Raw genomic sequence first — 26,004 nt, 5'->3', positions numbered from 1 at the left:
TTTTTTTTATAATTTTTTTTTTACTTTTGTGTTCAGTTTCTGGGTGTTTACATAAGTGAGCCACACATTCATACATATGCATATGCTCACATATGCATGTGTGTGTATGTGTGTGTGTGTGTGTATCGTTGATATGTAGAGAATTTAGAAATTTTCAGAGAATGGGAAACAAAAATTGGTTTTTGGAATAGTGAAACTCAAAACAGATAAAACTATAAATAATAGCATTTAATATATTGGATGGGAAATGTAAATGGCTGCTTATGGGACACATCTGTAAACCCACATCCATAAACATGACAGATATCCTACCATAAATATATACATACATATATATGTATGTATGTATATAAACACAGCATCTTCATCATCATCATCATTTTAAAGTCCATCTTTTTTTTCCGTGTGGGCATCATCATCATCATTGTTTAATGTCGACCTTCTGTGCTGGCATGGTTTAGACTGTTTGACAAGAGCTGGCCAAGCAGAAGACTGCACCAGATTTCTGTTTCTGTTTTGGCACGGTTTTTTATAGCTGGATGCCGTTCCTTACACCAACCACCCAGCAGAATGAACTGAGTGCTTTTCACGTGGTACCAGCTCAGGCAGGTATGGGATGAACATTTTGACAGGATCCACCAGGTCAGATGACCACGTTCTGCTCCACTGTTTCAGTTTTGGCATGATTTCTATATCTAAACGCCCTTCCTGATGCTAACTACTTTACATAGTGTACCGAGTGTGTTTTTCTTTGTTTTTGTTTTTTTCACATGGCACAACCCCTAGTAAGGTTGCTTTGTAATCTGCAAGTCAAAGAACCCCGAAGACTGTAGGGTTGTATGGGAAACAGAGTGCTTGATTTAATCAAGGTATTAAGAAGCTGGAGTATGATGGGAGGAGGAAGAACTGGTTTATTTTTGTGGGTGATAGTCATGGCTACCTTAGATTTTATATGGTTGGAGTTGTGCCTGAAAGAAAGGTTAATATAGTGGTGACAAAGTGCTGGAATGTACTCTGAAGGAGAACTTGTCCAAGAAGATGAATTGAAGAGAATGTGGAAACTAGAATTAGAGAAAGGGTGGTTTAAAGATGCATATGGTTGGAGAGTGAGGGATGGACAGAGCTATTGGGTAGAATTGGTTCAATTGTGTATTGAGGAGAAATGTGGTAAATGGTGTGACCAGTGGAAAAGAGAAAGACAAAGTTGATCTTGATGAGGTTGAATGTAATTGATACCCATCCTGAATGATGTGGAACAGTGTGCTTGGGTAAGATTTTATGAATATCAGTCAATGGAGAAAGAACAGGGTTAATGACCTCGAGTAGTGTCCTAAGCTTGTCAGATCTGTTGGATGATTTTGGATGAAAGGGGAACCAGAGATACAGTCTAAATGCTTGCAATATAGGCGCAGGAGTGGCTGTGTGGTAAGTAGCTTGCTAACCAACCACATGGTTCCGGGTTCAGTCCCACTGCGTGGCACCTTGGGCAAGTGTCTTCTACTATAGCCTCAGGCCGACCAAAGCCTTGTGAGTGGATTTGGTAGACGTAAATTGAAAGAAACCTGTCGTATATAGGTATTTATATATATATATATATATATATATATATATATATATGTGTGTGTGTGCGTGTGTGTTTGACCCCCTAGCATTGCTTGACAACCGATGCTGGTGTGTTTATGTCCCCACCACTTAGCGGTTCGGCAAAAGAGACCAATAGAATAAGTACTAGGCTTACAAAGAATAAGTCCCGGGGTCGAGTTGCTCGACTAAAGGCGGTGCTCCAGCATGGCCACAGTCAAATGACTGAAACAAATAAAAGAGTAAAAAGAGTAAAGAGTAATGAAGGGAGCGCCACAAAAGAAGGCACTTAACAACTAGGTACTTAAGTAGAATGATATACATATGAAATCTTACCTGGTAAACAATAATTACAGTTTGCACCTCATATAGAAGCACTGCTGTTCTTCACTGGCTCAAAGCAGTGCATATAATTCCTAATATCCTAATATTATTTACCTGGTTTGATTTAACTTCCACCCTTCCACCAAAAAAAAAGTTTCACTATTTATGTTAAGGGTATCCCACAATGGATTATGTCATGTTCATCGTAGTCATTTCTTGTGTTTTTCTTTTTTCTTTTTAAATTTATTGTTTATTAGCAGTTTCACCCGGCGTTGCTCGGGTTTGTTTCAACCCTTTAGAATTGGAATTTTTGAAAAGTAAAAATTTTGCATTATGTAGCTTGTTATTCTCTTTAAGTGAACATTTTTCTGGTTGAAATACACCGAAAAATGGCGACACAGCAGTCAAAATATCGTAAAAAATAGGGATTTTCATAGAAAAAAAGCACCTTTTTGATGTAAATAATTTTTGGTGTTAACATGGTCCGATTTGAATTTTTTCTTCTACGGAAGGAAGACCAAGCCTTCTTCTATCATACTCTCAATTCTGGTCAACTTGCGCCGCAGGGTCTCGGAGGAGGTAGTGTTAGTTGAAAGCTACCAAACCTACCACACACAGACAACTTCAGCTTTATATAGAGAGAGATTATTGACTTTTAGCCACAATCATTCATTTCTTGTCTTGAATGGCACTCACATTCCAATGGCATTCCTCTTTAATACTGATTACTTTACGGTTTTACTGTCATTGCTAACTGTAACGAAGGATAAGCATTGATCAAAGTCTTCACCTCTTGCAGTCTTTCGCAACATTAACAATCATTTGCGTACAAACAAAACATTTACAAGTTTTGTTCACCTCAGATATCGCTGGCACCCAAAATGCTTCAGCAACATGCACTGTTACTGCACCAACTCAGAACAGTCAGCAGTGACTGTTTCTTAGCAATGCAACCCAAAATACCAAACGTGTGTCGTTCTGCATTATACTGCACATTACAGTTGCCATCTGCTGCTGATGTTGTTGTTGCTGATATCACTGTAGAAACAGTTAACTGACAACATTCACTATGGCTACCTTTTCTCTAACTGCTTGTACCTGTGCACACACTATATGTTTGTGTGTATGTGTATGTATGTATGTATATATATATATATATATATGTGTGTGTTTACCTGTATGTATATGTGTGTGTGTATACATGCCAGCATGGAAGGTGGACATTAAATGATGATGATGATGATGATGATGATTATATATGGCTATGTGGTTAAAAAGCTTGCTTCCCTGCCCATATGGTTCCATTCCACACCACCTTACACAAGTGCCTTTGCTTTAACCATAGGCTCACCAAAGCCATTTTCAGTGGATTTGTAAATGGAAATTGAAAGAATCCCACCGTGTGTGTGTGTGTGTATATATACCCTTGACATTATGTGATAGTTGTAAATAAGCATCACCATCATACAAGGGGTGTTTATTTCCAATCTTCTATGAAAATTGTCTTGTCATGGAGAAATCTAATGAAGGTTGGTGACAAGAAGGGCATCCAGCTGTAGAAAATAATCTGCCTTAACAAATTCTGTCTCATTCATGTTGGCATGGAAAAGTGAACATTAATTCATGACGATGATGATGACGATGTATGTGTGTGTGTGTGTGTATATATATATGTATGCACATATATATGTATGTATATATATACATATATATATACACTCACACACACATACATGGAGGGGTGCAGGAGGTTGGCCAGATTAAAGCTGTCTTTTGTTCTAATCATAGCACAATTACTTCTCTTGAACACTTCCATTGTCTAATTGGCTGGTAATTAACATACATTAATTATTCTATGTAAAATAATAGATATCAAAATTTCAGTTTTGTCTCCACCCATTCCTCCAATTCATCATCTCACATCACCCCCGTACACACACACACACTCACTGTTTTTTTTTTTTTTCAGTTTTGCTCATTTCACCAAAATCATCAACAATCATCATAAGTTAATTATTTTACTTTGTAGCTATGGCTACAGTTAAAAAAAAAACAAAAAAAAAAATGCAAATTTTTCAACACATTCCACAAGACCCCATTTCAGCCATCTCATTTTTCACTATGGTACGCCCGGCACTGGAAAAACTTCTGTGGTGCTCCCTCCCGTTGTTGCATAAAGCATGTGCTTATTTTACTTATTGGTTAATCCGAGCTTGTGTGTGCATATATATTTATGTCTATATATAATGTAAATAATAACATGTATGTTTATGTATTGGTCTTTTTTTTTTTTTTAATGTGCGTGTGTGTGTTTATAATCCTTTTTTTGATCTTTGTGTAATCTCAGTTAGTAATTCCGAGTGGATAAGATAGCCTCAAGTTACTAGCCGAGATTACATGAATGTCTCAGCTAACAGCATGAATCCACACCACCACTACCACCACCACCACCACCACCACCACCACCACCACTACCACCACCACACCACCACCACTACCACCACAATATTTGCTACTGCTGCTGCTACTGCTGACACTACCACCACTACTACTACTTTTGTAATTACGTAAATGCTTTGCTCCACCCCCTAAAAATAATTGGTGAGAACCTGTAACTGCTTCCCCACCATCTTGATTACTACTACTACTACTATTACTACTACTGCCCAAAGATGTTAGACCAGGTTTCATGAATGCCTCAATAAATAATATGGACCTATACTGCTGCTGCTACTACTACTACCACCACTGTTACTACTACTACTACAAGATATTAACCAAGATGACAAGAATGCTTCACTAAAAGACATGAAACACACCACACTACATGAGTTCACCAACTTCAGCACCACCCTCACCACCACAACTACTGCCAGCACTATCACTACTACTACTAGACACCATTATTACAACCATCATACTTAGCTTAGTTTCAAATCTCTGTGATCTTCTCCATTCATAACCTCCTCCATCACCTCTTGAGCTGATAAGAGAAATTTTATGTAGTCGCTTGAGCTGCTAGAAACAGCAACCAAATTCCCTGCACTAGTACACTGCTGTCTTAGCAAAGGATAGGATACCCTGGATAGTGTAATCTTAGATGTACAAAAAGAGACTGGATGGTCACATATGGAATGCATTCTATTGAAGTTCTTCTCAGGAGCTGACATGGGAGTAACCATCACCACCAACACTTGTGTTACCATTTTGTTTGTTGCAATGGTCAGTTTCGATACCCAACTTTACTACCCTAATGTCAGGGTAACTTTGCCAATAAGGGGTAAGGACAGCTTGATCAGCAGAAATAGTGGTTAAATCTTCCTCAAATCACACTCTTCTTTCAAATGGAGGGATACACTGGATAGTGTAGTTCAAGCTACACCATGCCAGAATAAAAGGTCAGGTGATGGTCTTTTACTTTTGATCATTAGTCTACTTGGTCAGAATTTAACGCCAATTTTCTTGTGTGATTAGTTAACTTACTTTAGTAAACAGACAAATTACATCCTTCATAATGGATAATGAACTGCTAGGCGTATTGCATCTGAAAAGTTGGGATGGTCATGGTTGGAATGCCATTCTCCTTAGGTTTGCTTGTTTAGAGCACTGCATGGGTTTTGGCTAGCCTGTTCCATAGTCAAATTGGCTGTCTCTTTCCCTAACCATTTAGCATTCAAATCATTCTGTCATATGTAATGCTTATTTACTCATGTTGTTTTGAATTAACCATTTGTTATCTCATAGCTCTGAGCTCTTGATGATGTGATTGGTTATTTTTAGAATGACATTGTAGGGTAGCTGTGAGAGGTTGAATCTGGCCAATTTAAAAGCAAAACAAATAAAATATCTGAGCTGGATATAACTAGTTGAAATGCCAAAGGATTAAATATAATGTATCTTCACCATATTTTTGCCTCATCCAATCACCAAATTGTTCACTGTGTAATTCTGTACGACCCTCGTTTCCTGCATGCTCACACTTCTATATTGATTGATCTTGGAGGCTAAACAAGAACATCAATAGTGACTAAGACAGATACATTGCATCTGGGAAAAAGAGGTGAGACGGTTATGGTTGGACTATATTTGAATGTACATCAACTTGATTAGGGTTGACCTGGGGCTAAACATCATCATCATCAACAACATATGCTATAACATATAGATAAGACCATTGAAAATAATTATTGCATTGAGATGGATATGGAAAGGTGGTGAGTCCTGGTCTCAGGACAATGGCATGTAATGAAAGGCTGGGAAGAGTCTGTCTGCAGTTTGGTAATCCTACCCAACCCATAGCTACATGGTAGTATAAGACAACTGGCATACAAAGCTCTAAGTCAGTGCTTGACCTGCTGGAAATAATGATTGAAAATCTCCCTGTCAAATTTCCTTCACATTAATGTCTTAGCTAACAGCTTATACCTTCACCACCACTGCTGTCAACGTGGCACCACCACCACCCTAAACAAAAGATGGGCTGGTCATGGTTAAGAATGCCATTGATCATGTGTTTGCTTGATCAGAGCTGGCTTGAGGTTAAACAGGAAGAGCAATAGAAATGATAAAACCTTTTTGACGATGGTGACGATGATAACGATCCTTTGTACTTGCATATCCTCAGTTTACTTATTTGTCTGATCACTCAAAACTGGAGGCAAAAAAAAAAACAGAGAAACAAACAGAGTACAAGACTGATACCAGCTGAGAGACACCTGGTTCAAATTCAGTTGTGGAGCAGTACACATAATTTTTACATGTCCCTCGATTCGCTTTGCTTTTACAAGTAATACAAGAGGGTAACCTACACCTAAACATCTGAGAATGTCATCTGAAGGTAACAAGCAGTCTATACCAGATGAAACATTATCTCTTCATCCCTTCATTCAATTTGCCTTACCTATCAGGGCTTAGCCCCTTTTGCAGAGTGGGGCACCCGTTTCTTTTCTCCCCTGGTCCCTCAGTGTCTACAGTAGCAGCTTCATTTTTATGCACAGCATTATATGATCCAATGCATGATGTATTACAGTGGTTATTTTTTGTTTTCAACTTTAAACATTGTTTGATTTGTTTATTTTTCTTTTGTTTGCTTTTGAATTGAATTTGTTTATGTTATGTTATTTCCTTTTATTTATTAATTAATTTTGTTTTGGTTTTTCTTGTTACTTTTGTTTTTTGTTTCATCCACAAAGACAAACATGTTCACTAATGTTTTATAATATAATATAAAACATTATATAAAACAATGAGTATTGTGGCCAAACTATTTTTATGTATGTATAAAATGTATGTGTGTGTGTATAGCCAAGATAAGCAGTTGGCAGAAATGAAAGGGTTTCAGTGTAAGAATTTTAATTTTTACACCTCCTAGCATTTCATTTCTCCTTCCTATATTCTGAGTTCAATTACCACTGGTGTTGACATTTATTTTTTTTTTTATCTTCTCTGGGGTCAGTTAAATAAACAACAGTAAATTATTACTATGTTCCAAGATATTAATAAATTTATTAACCATACTACCTCTTCCTCACTGGTATTGTGATTGCCGCAAGCCCAAAGAAGCCAGTGTTGAGTTGCACTACATAAGCACAGGGTTGTCTTCATGGTTTATTGGATGTAGAGTCTTATTCATCTTATAAAGAACAAAATAACAGTAATGTAGCCTTAGATCAAAACTGTTACATCTGTACCCATCACATCTTTTTTCTATTTTTCTTTCTCTTTTCTTTTTTTTAAGATTGCAAGTTGTGATCTCAAGGAGAGTCGGGGGCTATTTTTAGAGATATAGACCCTCATGTAGCAGGAATGTATTCATATTCTCCATAGTAACCAGTGGAGTAGCATATACAAATAGATTTAGAATGTATAAGAAATTTGACTCGCTTGTGTTCTGATGGGATGGTTATTTTCTTTAGCCCATTGTTTTGAATAATTCTTCACCAGTTGAGACCCCCTTCGGTCGTGACTGACTATGGGATTGCACCGAGAAAGTTACCCTCGCAGGCACAAGTCCAGGCAAGGTTGTTTATGGAAGACCAGCAGTCGCCCATGCATACCGGCCTCCCCTCTCCACACCACCAGTGTTATCCAAGGGAAAGGCAAAGGCCGATACAGCTTGGCACCTGTGATGTTGCAACTCATTTCTACAGCTGAGTGAACTGGATCAACGTGAAATAAAGTGTCTTGCTCAAGAACACAATATGCCGCCCCGGTCCCGGATTGGATCTCATAACCTCCCAATCATAAACTCGATGCTCTAACCACTGAGCCATACACCTTCACAGTAACACGAACATAACATTTTGTAGACAGACACCATTGCATTGCATTGCATGTATATGTATTTATTTCTGCATGAAGTTTGTTTTGCATGAGAATTTATCTGAACATGTTTTGTCATCCTTTACTGAAGTTAATGCTTTTGACAAGAAGAGAAGATGGGTAACTGGTGAGGGTGTGCTTGGGATTTAGAGCATCACTGTAAATTCATTTCCCATACTGGCACAGGTTTAACAGGTCAGCAGGATTTGAGTTAAACCTAATTGGAGTTACTCTCATCCTAAATGATAGGAGACCTCATCTCGCTCAGAGATGAGACTCTGCCAGAAAATTATAACTCTGATTATCTATGACAGTGTTGGTTTGGTTACATTCCTGTGAACTTAAATCTTCCAACCCATGACAGCATGGAAAACAGACAATAAATAGTGATGATGATGTCACCAGTCACATGTTTAATTGCATGCAAAGTTGTCAGCTCCTCACAGTTAAATATTCTTGAAAATTGATTAGGTCTGACTTGATTATACAACACAACTTGAGATTATCAGCAACATACTTAGAGATTATCAGTGACACAGCTAAAGATTATCTATGACAGACTCAAGTGACTCAAGTGACACGACAGAGTTTGGAAATCTCTGATCTAGATTATCAAAATAGTAAAATAATAGAGTAGTCTAAAGTGTGGCTGTATGGTTAATAGATTGCTTCCCAACCACATGCTTTCAGGTTCAGTTCCACTAAGTGGACCTTGGACAAGTATCTTCTACTATGGCCTCTAGCCATCCAAATCCTTGTGAGTGACTTGGATAAATAGAAACTGAAAGAAGCCTGTCATTGTGTGTGGGGGGGGTCTCCTTGTCTTGACATCATTTGATGGTTATAAGTAAGCTTCACCATCATACAACAGTATCATTTGTTTCAAGTCTTCTTTGTAAAGACGTCTAGCCATGGGGAAATGTTACCCGCTCAGAAACAGCTGAAAGTTGGCAACAGAGAGGGCATTCCACCTGATACATGCAAGCACGGCAAAATGGACAATAAGATGATGATGGTGATGAGCAAATTGAGCAGATTGTGATTGTTCTTAGAGCTAGTGACAAACACCCTGATCCTAAAACCCAACTTAACAAGGAAGAATAGGGTAATGGAAGGGTTGTGATGTTTATGCTTTTCCCAGAGGGTACCTGCAAAATCCAATGGTGTGAAATAGCTATTCTACAACATATGAGAATATGTCTTTGTATAACCATCACCTCCTACTCAATGTACAACATTCGAAATATTGTGTGAGACAAACATTGATTCAGGGTAGATTTAATTTGATTTATCTGCTGTAGCAGTAGCTTCTTGGGTGGAGTGTGTGTGTGCATGTATGTGCGTGTTGGAGTGTGGGATACTTGGTTATTGTTTCTATTGTCTTTGTTGTAGTGTACCTGCCGGGTCAGGTGTGTTAGTTGGTCAAAGGGCTAGGGGTAGTCCATATACCTATGACTCTGCACATAGACCTATGATTCTGCGGGCCTGGAAACCACATGTCATATTCCTAATTGTAGGGGTAGTTGTATGGGGTGTAGTGTGGCTGGTTGGGCCTGTATTCTCCACACGCACACTGACTGCCCTATCTAGTCTGGTGACAGTAGCTATTACTATTTCTTCTTCTTCTTCTTCTTCTTCTTCTTCTTCTTCTCCTCATCATCCTCATCCTCCTTCTTCCCTCTATCTTACTCATCTCCCACCCACCCTCTACTGCCTCATTTCTCTCTTTTTCTCCATCTTTCCTCCTCCTCCCATGTGCTCTCTCTCTCTCTCTCTTCCTTTCTGCCTCCTAACTTCTTCCTCTCCATTGTGACAAATTAACTCTCCTGCCCAGGAACATGATGGTTCCCTTTTGTTGGCTTTCTCATAGCTTCTCTCTCACACTTCACTCACAAGCCAAGTTTTTTTAAGAAAAAATTTATGCGGTATTTGACTGGAATTTTTTCTCCTCTTCCTGGGTGGGTAATATGGCCATAGTTTTTCCATACCTGCCATCTCTGAAAAGCACATGGTATTAGATAACCTTTCAGTTCTCCAATATTTGTATGCGAAACTGATTTGGTAAGACTGGCTGCAACAGATATACAACACTGTATTCTTTGGTTAATATACATACAGGCACACACACACACACACACACACACACACATTAAACAAGACTGTTGTTGAAAGTGACTTTGAACTTTCAGCCAATTAAGCCATTGTCAGACTGCCAACGATGGCTTAACTACCCAAAACTTCGAAGTCACTATCAACAACATTCTTGTTTGAGTATAATGTATACTCTACAAAAGTATAGAGTAACCCCTTAAAGTAATGTAAAATTGTATTTATTATAACTGAACATAAAAATAATTGTTAGCACATACATACATATATACATATGTGTGTGTATGTATCACCAGTTCTTATTTCATCACTGCCCCTGGGTTGATGAAAGACAGTGTCAACATCAATAGGATTTGAACTCAGAACATTTAAGTGGATGTAAATTAGTCTAAGGATAATTTTTGTACTGTTTTCTACCAATTTTGTTCCAGGCATTTTTTAAACTGATTTTATTTTATATATATTTATACTTTTTGACAAGGTACAAGATCATATTCGTTTCTTATTCTATTTAATTTGTTAATTTGAATGGAGAGACATAATTAATTAAAAAAAGACTAATTGTGTAACAACTTTAACCTCTAAACCATCCTACAGAGAAGTGTGCCATAATAAGGTAATGAGTGACATAATGAGATAATGAGGCTACTTCTACATGGTCACTCAATTTGTTAGAAATAGCAGCCAAATTGTGGTTGGCATATTTTTTAAGAAACATAAAGCTTATATGTTTCTGCTATTTTTGAAAATAATCTAAGAATTTGGAGGAATTTAGTAAAATAATTAAATTTTCTATTAAGCCAATGTTTGGATTTTGAGATTAAAACTGGAGATTTTAATAGAAATTTGAATGTTTTAGAGTGGGTGGGTTGGAATCAAAAGGTTTGTGTACCAGACTCTTTGTGATAATTAAAAATGATAAAAAGAAAAGAAGAGGGACATTAGATTAATTTAGAAGTAAGCTATTTCGAAAGATGGGATGGTCATGGCCAAAATATCTTTGATGAAGGTTGAACTGATGCTAAACAACAATATGATGATTACAACAAGCACCACCAAAAGAACAAGAACACCTGTGGAAGATATTTCAATGTTTGATATGATTTGCTCTGCCCGTTCTTCCTCCTCTTCCCTCGGTCCCACTGACCCACCCACCCTGACCACTCCAACTTGGTTTGACGTTGATATTTTTTTTTGCCGATCTACAAGCTCTGAGTATTACATCAGGTACTGATTCTTTTGTTGGTTTAGTACATTTTGTAATGCTTGCAGTGTGTATCGGCATATCAGACTGCAACATTAGAAGTATTGGTAACAGTTTTGGAAAGTACCGTGATCATCCCTCTACCAAAAAATATAAATGTTTAAAAGGAAATTGCACTCACATTCATAACCCTTTATCTCTCTTTCATTCTTTCTTTCCTTCCTTCCTTCCTTCTTTCTTTCTTTCTTTCAAGCAGACCCTCTAAAAAAGCAAAACAGAAAAGAGAGGGCTTTGCCCCTTTCTCCTTCCACCTGATTTTTTAATGAAGTTTTATGGCAGTGTCAGTAAGCAGGGTTTTTTTCTTGATTTGCCATGTCATTATCAACCCGTTGTAAATCAGGGCCTGCTTAGACCCAAACAACACACACCTGCTTTTGGTCTGTTTATGACCTAACTGTGGCTTTGTGGTGACATCACATCACTGTTACACTGCCCTATCAAATGGTTTTTGTGACTTGGTATTCCTTAGTTCTGACAATGTGACTAACATATTTCACATCAAAGAAAGAAGAAGTAAACAAAATGAAAGAAGAAATTTATTATGAATGATGAGGATAATTATTATTTTTTTTACTGCCCAAAAGGGTGATGGGATGAGGGCAGTTACATTGACAGATTATAAAAAGTTGAGCAGAGGTACACAGATACTGAGTGGATAAAGAAAGAGAAGTGATGATATTCACTGTATGATAGAAAGCCCAGAAAGAAGGGTAGCTGCAGCCAGCTGTATTCTCTGGCCTTCAATTGATTGCTGAGAGTTGGCCCTTTCACACAGTCTATTTTTGCCATTCTCCCTTACATCATCATCAACATCATCAGCATCATCTCATCATCATCATCATCATCATCGTCATTATCATCTATGTTCCATGTTGGCATGGGTTGGACACTTCCTAGGAAATTTACTGGAGAGTAACGCCTCCCTTTTTACCCTTGCACTCCTTTCTGAGTGAAATTTGAAAATGTGGATGAAGCCCTTGACCTAACAGAAAAGTGTTTATTTTCAGTCCTTTTAATATTGCTCACCATACAATCTCTTTTATTGTGGCCACAAGATGACACAGAACTACTGGCCCTTCACCAAACAAAGGCAGTGGAGCTATCCTGACAATAAATTCAGCATATATTTGTTAGCATACTACATGTGACAGCAGCCATTTGACGTTGCTCTAACTTTACAAGTCAGCAATGCTCAGTGTGAGCACATCAAGAATGGTTTCGTTGCTCTGTGTGATATTGTAGACACTTGGCTATTAGCACTGCTGTGTGCATAAAACTTATCACAAACCAGCAATGAGTTCTCTTCTTCCTTCTCTGATAGCACTACTGAGCCAGAAATTTCTGAAGGTTTTCCTTGGATGGAGTAACCAGAGCTGGCATGCTAGGGGAGCTGCACCACACTCCAGTTTGATTTAGCATGGTTTCTACAGCTGGATACCCTTTCTAATGCCAACCACTTTACAGGGTGTTCTGGGTGCTTTTACGTGGCACCATATGAGCACTTTTACATGGTACTACACGAGTACTTTCATGTGGTATGGGTGCTTTTACATGGCCCCACACAGATGCTTTTATGTGATTCAGCACAAGTGCTTTTATGTGTTTCTGCATGGGCACTTTTATGCGGCACTACATGTGCACTTTTAAATGGCATCACCATGAATGTATTACACCTTCAGAAGGATCAGCCTTAACTCTTCTGCTGCAGGGTGCGGGTCTTCTTGAGTACATCTAGGCACCAGGTATCTTGGTCCTTTGTCATCTCACCTAAAAGGCTCAGTATCCTGAGGTCTTGTTCTTCTGTACTTCATCATCCAGTGATAGAGGATTGTGAACTCCTGGCAATGTTGTTGATGCCAGCTTTCCACCACGACTATACTGAATGATGTTTCTACAAAGACATATAGTCTAAGGTTGACCTGGAAGCAAAGTGTCTAACTGTGTATCTATGTGCTTGTGTGTAATAATAATGGGCTTATAGTAAACACCTGTTCATTTGAAAGTGAGTCTATGTAGACCTTCATATATAATGCCTATATACGTATATACTGGTCTTTGTCAACTTATGACTACAATTGGTTCTGACTGATTGGTTGTGAGTTGGCCTATAGGCCTACATAGCTTTGTTTTATATTTTTATATTCTTAAGGTACATTCTCAGGTAAAAGTCACATACAGCATTCTGTATTATACTATTATACTGGCATTGGTCAAAAATTTCAGAGTCTTAAGCAGTTGTCTAATAAACAAATATGAGGTTGCCTCGATGTCTCTTTGACAGGATAGTCATGCAACGCAGTTGCAATTGCTAACCAAACTTAGGGGAAGTATTTGTTAGCTGACATCATATATATATATGCATTATATATATATATATATATATATGCATTTATATATATGCATATATATATATATATATATATATATATATATATATATATGTATATATATGTATATATATGCATATTTGTATATGTATATATATATATATGTATATATGCATATATATATGTATATATGCATATATATATGTATATATATATATGTATGTATATGCATATATGTATATGTATATATATATGTATATATGCATATATATATATGTATATATATGCATATATGTATATATATATGTATATATACATATATATATGTATATATATGCATATATGTATATATATATATGTATATATATACATACATGTACACACACACACATATACACACATACATGTACACACATATATATTATGTATATATATATATGTGTGTGTGTGTGTGGGTGTGGGTGTATACATATATATATATATATATATATATATGTATGTATGTATATTTAATCAGCAAAGTTACAAAATGACTTCAGGTCTGAGAGTTTTGTGCTCAAAACTCAGCCTTTGTGTCACTTTGTAATTTCTGCCAATTAAAAATGAAAAAAATATATATACTTGTTTCTTGAGTTCTATTTACACTGTTTGTATTACCAGAGCTGTATTGGTTATGCATATATGTGTGTGTATATTTTTGGATTTGCTTTGCTAGCATATATTTGTATGCATTTACTTGCTTAAGTTTGCCTGCTTTGATTTCTTTGCTTATCTTCCTGCTTCTATAGATAGATAGATCTGCTCAGATCTGCATGTCGATATATCTTAACTTGCTTTGATATATATAGAGCTGCTTAGTCTTGTTTTTATGTATGGATCCCTTACATTAATGTCTTTCACTTAAATATTTTTGTTTCGGAAGTCTGTTGTGATTTATCTCCCTTCACAACATCATCTATGCTTCCTGTGAAATGTGACAATTGGGCACAGCTGTTTGGCATAGCTCACTGGATATCACACCTGTTTTGGTATCAGTATTTCTTAGCACTGGAGGCAAGCGCACACACTAACTCATACAGAGAGTGTGAAAGAGAGAGAGCGACACTAAAAATTATTCATCGGTGTGGCTGTGTGGTAAGTAGCTTGCTAACCAACCACATGGTTCCGGGTACAGTCCCACTGCGTGGCATCTTGGGCAAGTGTCTTCTGCTATAGCCCCGGGCCGACCAAAGCCTTGTGAGTGGATTTGGTAGACAGAAACTAAAAGAAGCCTGTTGTACATATGTATACATATATATGTATGTGTGTTTGTGTGTGTGTGTTTGTCCCCCTAGCATTGCTTGACAACCGATGCTGGTGTGTTTACATCCCCGTCACATAGCGGTTCGGCAAAAGAGACCGATAGAATAAGTACTGGGCTTACAAAGAATAAGTCCCGGGGTCGATTTGCTCGACTAAAGGCGGTGCTCCAGCATGGCCGCAGTCAAATGACTGAAACAAGTAAAAGAGTAAAAGTGTAAACATGCTTGACATAAACACTTTCCATCTCCTCATACACATGAAAAAAAATATGCTCTCATACAGAAAGAGAGAAGAATAGGGGGAGAGTGTATACGTGCATGTGTGTGTATGAGTGAGTGAGTGAAACATTGAATTAACTGTCAAATAAGTCAGCATCAAATCAGTGCTGCCAAAATAGCTCTGCCAGTCACATCTTAGTTCTTCCAGTACAGGTTATGCCCAAGTTCTCTGTATTTGATACTTATTATCTCCTCAGATTATCTTACTTGGTTCTTCAGATAATTATTTTGTTTCTTGTCTCTTATTTAATGCTTTTTTTCTCTTCTTACCTTGAAACACGAAATCTTCATAGTTCCTCTCTCGACTCAAACAGGAATTTAAAAATAACTTCTTTGTTTTAATATAATTCTCACACTTACTATATAAGTCCCTAACTGCTAATTTTTTTCTCTTCAGTCTTTAATAGATTTTAGATTACATTTTGCTTCTTTGATCATTTTACAGTATTCTGTTCAAATTTTCAAATTCTTTATTTATTTATTTATTTATTCATTTTTCTTTTATTTATTATTTTTCTTTTTTTGTGTGATATTTTTATTTCTATAGTTTGCTTCCAAGTCAATTTTAAATTAAGTCACTCTCCTGCAGCTAAGTTTAGCACTGCTCCTGTGATCTTGTTAATCTTACGCCCCCACATTGTCCCCGGCTCATTTTCTTCCTTCTTTCATTATTAAACTGTTTTTTTTTGTTTTTTTTTTCTTTTTAAACCCACTTACAGACAAGATCAAAATGATTGAACCAGATTTATGAACCTGAAAATTAATGACTTAATAAATAAACATATATATGCCCACAAATACACACACACACACACACAGCTATATTTACACTGATATTTACACACATGAATATACATACATGCATGCAAACATTAATTAGTCAGTTTTTCTGCCCACATAAAAGGAAAAAGAAACATGGTTTACATTTCACTGGGAGCTAAAATAGCATCACATTATTAAAAGCTACAGCCTACGTTTCACTTTAAATTATACATTTGTATGCACATATTCATGCATATATTCAGTAGTATGTTTAGATGCAGCTTGGCCAAATGTTTAAGAAGCATGCTTCACTATTACAAGGTCCGTGTTCAATCCTGCTGTATAGCATTTGGGGCAACTGTCTTTTGCTATAATCTTGGGTTCACCTGAGCCTTTAGTGTAAAACTGGTTTGATGGAAACTGTACTGAAGCTTATCATATGGATTGATTGTTTGTGTTTCTCATTCAAAGGCCCAGTTTTGTCATACTGTGTCATGCAGATTCTGCTTCAGAATTATTATTATTATTATTATATTATGTTTACAGTTGCTTACATTTTTTATTTTTTCCGTGAATTTTTCACAGATCCAACTAATTATTATTATTAACCTTTAATCTGTATGTTTGTTTCAATCACTTGCCGAGACACACCCAGTGAACTAGGGGTAGTAGCAAAATATCTTCATGTAATACAACACAGACATTTAAATTGATAGAGCTTTTCTAAGTATGTGAGCAGTACTTGTCAGCACAATCTTTTGGATTTCTCTGGGACATGGTTCTTCTAGAACAGTGTTTCCCAACCTTTTTTCCCGGCACCCCACTTTTTCATAGCAAAAGTTTTTACGCCCCCACCTTTTCCCATGTCCACTCACATTTACAAGTACATGTGGGCCTACTTACAATTGAAAAAAAATCAAAAATTAAAAAATTGTATTCAAAATACAAAAAAATAGTTTGAGAATTGAAACAACAGGCACTGAAAGTGCATAACACCCAATAAATCGATAAAATTATTACGATTTCTCATGTTTTTAAAAAATGTCAATTTATAAAGAATAAAGAAACACGTTTTTTCAGTTCAATTATTTGACGGTCAGCTCGACTAATTTAGTGAGAACCCTGTGCCTGATGTATACAGCACAAGTTTTTAATTTGAGGAGACAACTTTGTTAATTTCAGTCGTAAATCGCCACGTTTTGTAATCTCAAGCCAGTTTCTCTTGGCTTCGAGCAAATTATCAACTGCACTAAAACTACATTCGACCAAATAAGACGGAATCTAAGGTTGTGCCCGCGATGACCGCTTGTCATGTACAAATATTTTCACAGCCCACGTCTATGCCCCGCGCCCCACCTGAATTTTCTCAGGCCCCACCAGTGGGGCGTACGCCCCACCTTGGGAATCACTGTTCTAGAATGTTATCTTGATGTTTCTGACATCCCTTTTTTATTATACCTATCATTATTATTATTATTATTATTAGAGTGATGAGGTGGCAGAATCTCTAGAGTAGCAATAAAAAATGCTTTGCGGTATTTGTTCCTGCTTTTTAAGTTTTGAGTTCAAATTGTGCCAAGGTGAACTTTGCCTTTCATCCCACTGGAGGGATAAAGTTTCTGTCAAGTATAGGACTTGATATGAACAACTATCCCTCCCCTCAAATTCACTTAATGCTTAGCGGTATTTTGTCCATCTTTTTATTCTGAGTTCAGATTCCGCCAAGTTGACTTTGCCTTTCATCCTTTCAGGGTCTAAAACAGACTAAAATAAGTACTAATCAAGCACTGGAGTTGATGTAATCAACTTACCCCTCCCCTGAAATTGCTGGCTTTGTGCCAAAATTTGAAATTAATTATTATTGATATTGTTTTAAATTTTGTCTTGTTATCAGGTTCAAAGCTGACTGCTTAATTATTAATTGTTAAACTCGATAATGTCTTTGCCCTCTTCCACTAACTCGCCCAGCTGTCTGGAATAAGATTCCAGAACTGCAAATGGAGAGAGAGAGAGAGAAAGAGGTTGAGAGAGAAGAGCATTTTTAACCCATGCATGCTTTCCTTTCAGCTAAAAATTAAATATAACTTGCAATCCACGTCTTCTGTTTTTCTTTGCTTTTTCTAACCCATATGCTTCTTTTTATTTTTTGTCAATATTTTATGTTTGTTTTATGTTTTGTTCTTTTTTTATCTTGAACATATTGCTTCAGCTGTGCATATATTAAAACTGGAACAATACAGGGAAGGTTTGGCCCCTGCAGAATGATGACATGCTAATTTGTGAAGCATTCCATATTCTTTTTGTCTAGGCCCAGCCATGATTGTGGTTATGATGCTTGCTTTGCAACTTCACAGTTCCATGTTTAGTCCCACTGTATAGTTCAGTCCCACTGTGTGACACCTTGGGCAAGTGCCTTCTACTATATCTCCTGGCTGACCAATGCCTTGTGAGGGAACTTGGTAGATGGAAACTGTGTGGAAGCCTAGTGGCTGTATTGTTTACCTAGCATGTAAACACTATCATTACCACCCACATGGCGTCAGTATTAAACCACTGAAATAAACATTCATCCACACTCTCATATATACATATAGACACATATGTACATGACGTAATAAAAATAAAGTAGAAATAAGCTATATTAAATCTCTGAATGAGATTGAGTACCCGTCAAATAAATACTGGTATTAATGTCACCAACTAGCCCCCTTTTCTCACAATTGCTAGCCTTGTGTCTATGTTAGAAATATTAATATTATTTAGGCTGTAAGTTGGCAGAACTATTAATGCTTGGAGAAAATGTTCACTAGGATCTTATCTGGTTCTTTACATTCTGAGTTCACGTACCACTGAGGTTGCCTTTGCCTTTCATCTTTTTGGGGTCGATAAAATAAGTGCCAGGTGAGTAATGGTCTTGATGTAGTTGACTTACCTTTCCCTCTCAGTTTAGTGGCCTTTTCCCTAAATTTGAAAGAATTATTATTATTATTATTATTATTATTATTATTATTATTATTATCATCATCATCATAATTATTATTATTATTATTATTATTATTATTATTATTATTATTATCATAATTATTATTATTATTATTATTATTATTATTATTATTATTATTATTATTAAGGTGATGACCTGGCAGAATTGTTGCATGCCAGGCAAAATGCTTAGTGGCATTCCGTCTGTCTTTACATTCTAAGTTCAAATTCTGACGAGGTCAACTTTGCCTTTCAGGGTCTGTAAATTAAGTACCAGTGAAACACTGGAGTCAATGAAATCGACTAGTCCACCCTCCCGCAAATTTCTGGCTTTGTGCCTATAGTAGAAAGGGTTATTGATATTATACATCTGGAGTGAGCTGATGTTTCTGAGAGAGCTCCACAAAATAATTTTTAAGTAGACTCCATTCAACCTGCTAGAAACTGCAGTGAAATTCACCACCACTCAAATCACACCATCTTAAAAAAAAGGCAACATGCTTGTTAATGTGCATGTAGAGGAAAGATGGGAACATTATGGCTTGAACCCTTCTGATCATGGGTTTGCTGGATTGGGAGGTCTGATTGGGTGCCAAACTCTAATAATAAACGTGTATTACATATATTTGAATCACTAAGATACAAATTACATACCACCTCCACCCAAGCTCACTTGACACACGTGCCTCTCTTCTTCCACCACCTCAGTTCTTTCTTCTTAGGATCTTCAGATTTTGAAATTTCCTTTCCTCTCTTACCAATGTTTTCCTTATAGACCTCAGTTTAAGGATTTTTTTTTTTCTGCTGAATGTCAGCTGATTAAATTTCAGCAGCCTTTGAGGGCCTGTCTAGATTGTGGGAAGTGCCCCCTTTCTGTTGGCTAACTTAAGAAAATTTTTTAAAATGTTCAGGGAGCTGTTATTGACCCTTGTCTAAAAGCATGAAGAGTTGTAGAACATGTAGGCATAACTATTGACGAGGCAAATAGCTTAGGGGGGCAAACATGTGATTGAAAGCAGTTGTTGTTTATGTGTATCTAGAAACATGAAGGGCACTGGACAAACAGGAAGGACTAGCTATTGCTAACATACGCCTGGTAACATGATTATTTCGTGCATAAATATATAGAGTTGGCTGTTGTCTGTAACAAAGATGTAGAAAGAGCTGTTGCTGTTGAACCAGGTTTGTTAGCAAGAAACTATCATCATCATCATCTCATGCCTGTTTTCCATACTGGCATGAAATGGACAGTTCAACAGCTACAGGGCTGCGTAAGTCCCCAGTGTTAGCTTTGGCAGGGTTTCTATGGCTGGAACCCTTCCTAACACCAACCACTTTACAGTGTGTACTAGGTGCTTTTTCATGCCACTGCCAATAGTGAGATTGCCAAGTAAAAACAAAAGTAACTGGAAAAAGCTCTCACATCTGATTAGGAGTGTATTTGAGGGTGGGAGTGATGGTTTTATGAGAGGTGTTGAAGGCTAAAGTATTGTAAAAGGACAAGTGTAGTTTAGATACAATGCTTCATGAAGCATGGTAGATATAATATGGAGTTAAGCATTGTTAACATAGAACTGGAAAGATGTTGTGAACAGACATGTTAGAAGATCTGTGAACAGACATGTTAGAAGGAACATGTAAGAGAAACTGTGGAAACACTGTCTGGTTGCAAGGGGAACATGTAGGGCAAACAGTTACCTAAAAACATGAATGAAGTAAGCATGTAGGATAGCTGCCACTGTTGATCCACATATAGAAATATAATGGTGACTAACATGTAGGATAAGCTGTTACAATGACACATGTATAGAAACATGAAGTAATGGATATTAATGGGTGTTTATGGATGGATCCATGAAAAATTGTTACACTTTTCCTTTTCAGTTGACAAAGTTTTGGCTTTTAAGAAGAGACATATAAATATAAGTCTAGAACCATCAATTTAAGCAAATATTTTTTTTTATTTAACCAACCAATTCCTCTAAAGATATTTAGATAAGAATAAGAAATAAATAAATACCAAGGATATGAGAATTTCTGGTATCACAAGATCACATGATAGTTGAAAATCTAACTTAAATATTTGTCTCTGATTGTATGGGTAAATAACAAGTGAAGCACAGATCCTTGATGACTTTAATGTGTAGGGTGTTGTATTATCACTCACTTCTATCTCAAAGACCTTCACTGCTAATGTTTCATTGTGCATTTGTATGTGTTTGAATGTTTATTCTTTATTCTCCTTCACTAAGTTGTCAGACAAGAATAGGTACTGAATCTCCTGAAAATGTTATTTACGATAGACCATTTTCAAGAGCAGGATGGGAGTTGCTTGGAATTGCCTCCTCTGTGGTGTTTAATGTTAAGATATGTAGTAGCACTTGGGACTTCTTCAAAATGAAGTTTGCCTTTTAAATTTCTCAGAGCAATCTGGGTGAGTCATGAACTTAGATTGATTGGAAATCTCAAACTCTGTCAGTGATCTGGGGGAGCGCATAGCCTATAATTAAGATTATCCATTCTCTGTGGACAGCATTTCTAACCTAGTATAGAGTGTGGTTATTGACTTAATACAAAACAAAGTTACCATATGGTTCATTCAAACCAATGAGGGAACCTGTACATGCTTGGCCTGCAAGAGGCAACAACCAACTTTCCTTCAAGTTACTCATCAAATTTACAAAGGATAACAAAGTCTTAGGTTTGTTTTAGTTAAGAACATAAGCTGCTGGAAGATATTGTCCTAGCTACACTCAATGATCGATTCGATATAGATATGGTGTTTAAAGAGCAACAGCTGTAGGTAGAAGGAGGTTAGCTGAGTGGATAACTTATAGAACTGCTTCTTTGTACCTCTTTTATTCAAATGCATTACAGATCGTAGTGTCTGCAGGCAGAACATTTTACCCAGCTGTCAGAGGTACCAGACCAATGTTGTAATGTTCAGCCTTACACTCAGACTACAGCCTGTGTGTCAGTTCAGTACTTGACTGGTACTTTATTTTATCAACCCCTGAAAGGATGAAAGGTAAAGTTAACCATGGCAGGATTTGAACCTTAGAATGTAAAAAAGTGGGAAAAATACTGCAAAGTATTTTGTTTGATATACTAATGATTCTGCCAGTTTACTGCCTTAATGACAGGTGTATCGCAAAAATCGGTTTTACTTGGAACTGCATGCATACTGCATAAAGTGCTGTCTGTCAGAGGTTCCTTGTTGTGACTTGATAGACAGCACAAATCTTCAACACACACAATGTCTTCAATAATATTAATTTTTTAAATAGATATAATGCCAGAAAAAGGGAGCAGTGGTTAGCCAAATTGACCCTGATGCTTGACTAGTACTTTGCTTTTCATACCATGCCCTCCACCTGAGTTAGTAAAGTAAAATTGATTTGGTGGAATTTGTAATCAGAATGTGGTAGGTCATTAGTATATATGGCAAGGCATTTTTGTCTACAGCCTTGCTGTTATAGATTATATTGTAATACATCATGTGCAGTTTAATATGCTCTTTTGTAATTGGATAGATCTATGAATGCTTGATCTAGTCTCAGGGAATAGAGAAACAGTAGGTTTTTTTGGTCTCAGGGAATGGAGAAACAGGAGGTTTTTGGTCTCAGGGACTGGAGAAACAGTAGGTTTTTGGTCATTAATGGTATACATGAAATAGCTACAGGCTGGAGTTGAATCTGGATTCTAGCTTTTAGTCAGTTGGGTGCTTATTTCTCCCTCTAATTCAACTCTTGCAGTGTCTTATTGAAACCTACCTATTGTATGTATCTACATCTCTCTGTTTGTCTGTCCCTTCCAAGAGGGATAACTCTGATTGTATTAGATTTATCTCCCTTGGTTACTTATTTACTAATGACAGAAATATACTTTTGCGACTTTGGTAATATTGAGTAATCTTATGTATGTAATTCATTGATAGCTAAACAGTATTTTTGCTATTGATAACATATTTATTACAAATAAAAATTTTTTTTTAATTTAAAATTGAATAAATATTTTTGTTAGATATTAGTTTTCATTTTATTATTTTGTATAACCACCTTGAAATTTGAATGAAGTAAAATTACTGTGTCCCTGTAATATTAGTTATTGCATTTGCAAAAATATATTTCCAAAATTATCCATCATGCGGTGGTTAAAATTCAAGTTTATAACAGTTTCATTTATTGGCAAATTAGAAACATTGTTGTGAAGGTGCATAGCTTAATGGTTAGAGTATTCAGTTTACGATTGCAAAGTTTTGAGTTTGATTCCCTGTGACGCTTTTTGTCCTTGTGAAAAACACTTTATTTCACATTGCTCCAGTTCGCTCACCTGGCAAAAATGAATTGTACCTGTAATTCAAAGGTCCAGCCTTGTCACATTCTCTGTCACACTGAATCTCTCTGAGAATTACATTAAGTGTATGCATGTCTGTGGAGTACTCAGCCACTTGCATGTTAACTTCACAAGCAGACTGTTCTGTTGATTGGATCAATTGGAAGATACTTTGTTGTGACTGACAGAGTGTCAGTTAAAGAAACATTGATGCTGCTGCAGTTGGTGCAGTTTCTCCTTAGGTCATTTTAATTTAGCTGTACCTGGCAACCACTGAGGTTGATGTAATCAGTTTGTCCTCTCTCCTCAAAAATTTATGCTATTGAATCCTGCATTGGACTAGCTTTCCATTTTGGGTCCATGTTGTGATCTCAGTCACTTGTACACCATGTAAGCCAGCTAATCAGCTAATTGGCCTTATGAAGCCTAAGCCTCAAGAAAAGGCGCAGGAGTGGGTGTGTGGTAAGTAGCTTGCTTACCAACCACATGGTTCCGGGTTCAGTCCCACTGCGTGGCACCTTGGGCAAGTATCTTCTACTATAGCCTAGGGCCGACCAAAGCCTTGTGAGTGGATTTGGTAGACAGAAACTGAAAGAAGCTTGTTGTATATATATATATATATATGTACGTTTGCGTCTGTGTTTGTCTCCCTAACATCGCTTGACAAGCAATGGTGGTGTGTTTACATCCCCGTAGCTTAGCAGTTTGGCAAAAGAGACCTATAGAATAAGTCCTGGAGTCGATTTGCTCGACTAAAGGCGGTGCTCCAGCATGGCCACAGTTGAATGACTGAAACAAGTATAAAAGATATATATATATATAAGGTACACAATTTTAGGGGTAACAAGTCTAGTGTGTTGAGGTGAACCCAGGTGTATAAAAAATAAAATTGAGCCTGTTAGAATTTGAATTTGAGATGTTTGTTTAATTAGATTATCAGACATAGGTTTGTGCAAACCATGATCTTTGTAGGTTTTCTAAGATTGGTGAAGTTGATGTAAGTCAGTGTTCTGTTTGACTATAGTAAGATCAACATCCTCAAAAAAAAAAAATAACATGATCAGTGAGGGATTCCAAAATGTTATTGAGCTACTGAATCAGTCCCTGAAACAGCAGATCAAAGGTATTCTGGCCATATCCACCCATTGTTGTTGATCAGGCATAGTGTAATATGGACAACACTATTCAATGTGTTCTTATTTTAAGTTGGGTATAATTTGAGGAAGAGTTGACTGTTGTTTTAGCATATCAAATGGCTATGTTTAGGCTTTCTAGTTGGTATAAACTGATTCTAGAAAGCTTCTGTGCTGGAAGAGTAGAATTTTTAACAAGAGTAGTCACAGTAGGGTTGATGAGAGGAAGGGAACCGTCTTGGGTAATGGGACATACACCCAGCTCATTCCAATCACTCCAGCCTTTTAATTTAACCACTTTTAATTGATAACATTTTAATAGACACTGATGTCAGTGAAATTTTAAATGCAAACAAATAGGCACAGGAGTGGCTGTGTGGTAAGTAGCTTGCTTACCAACCACATGGTTCCAGGTTCAGTCCCACTGTGTGGCACCTTGGGTGAGTGTCTTCTACAGCCTCAGGCCAACCAAAGCCTTGTGAGTGGATTTGGTAGACAGAAACTGAAAGAAACCCATTGTATGTATGTATACATACGTATGTACATATGTATGTGTGTGTATATGTTTGTCACTCAACAAGACTTGACAACCAATGCTGGTGTGTCTACGTCCCCATAACTTAGCAGTTTGGCAAAAGAGACTGATAGAATAAGTAGTAGGCTTACAAAGGATAAGTCCTGGGGTCAATTTATTTGACTAAAGGCAGTGCTCCAGCTTGGCCGCAGTCAAATGGCTGAAACAAGTAAAAAAAATAAATGCTTTTTATTATCTCTCACTGTAGATAGAAAAATTTTGGGATTTCCTGATTAGTTTCATTTCTGTTTGGGGACTCATTAGGGAATAAATAACCTTATTAATTTATTGATGTCAGTGTCTTAATTAATGTAGATTGGTGGTTACTGCTGATTTTGAATCATATTTATCACCATCAGTTTGACATTCCAGTAGAGATTGATTACCATCCTAATAAGAAGTAATGGTTAATTTATTGCATGACAAAATAAATCATGTTACCATTCTAAAATAGATTGAAGGTAACATTTGGACAGCTTTTACTGTTTTACTGAATTTTGCTAGACTAGTTACTGCACATGAGGTAATGGGTTTGATTCCTAGACCAGGCTCCATGTTGTGTTCTTGAGCAAGACACTTTATCTTTCACGTTACTCCAGTTCACTCAGCTGTAGAAATGAGTTGCGATGTCACTAGTGCCAAGCTATATCAGCCTTTGCCTTCCCCTTGGATAACATCACTGGTATGGAGAGAGGAGGCTGGTATCCATGAG

The 26,004-nt window shown here is 36.9% G+C and overlaps 1 protein-coding gene and 1 non-coding gene across 7 annotated transcripts in view; both read left to right on the top strand.

Moving 5' to 3' along the window:
* LOC115217202 (thyroid receptor-interacting protein 11) overlaps positions 1–26,004 on the top strand; it is a 220,694-nt gene that overhangs the window by 177,147 nt on the left and 17,543 nt on the right. The gene's annotated exons all lie outside the window — the stretch shown is intronic.
* Positions 18,462–18,567, top strand: LOC115217721. The gene has a single exon (XR_003882186.1). It is a non-coding gene; the product is annotated as a U6 spliceosomal RNA (small nuclear RNA).

The sequence above is a fragment of the Octopus sinensis genome, linkage group LG11 (assembly GCF_006345805.1).
Source record: "Octopus sinensis linkage group LG11, ASM634580v1, whole genome shotgun sequence".
Taxonomy (NCBI): domain Eukaryota; kingdom Metazoa; phylum Mollusca; class Cephalopoda; order Octopoda; family Octopodidae; genus Octopus; species Octopus sinensis.
Note: the sequence above shows the minus strand (reverse complement) of the source record. Positions and strands in the feature narration are given on the sequence as shown.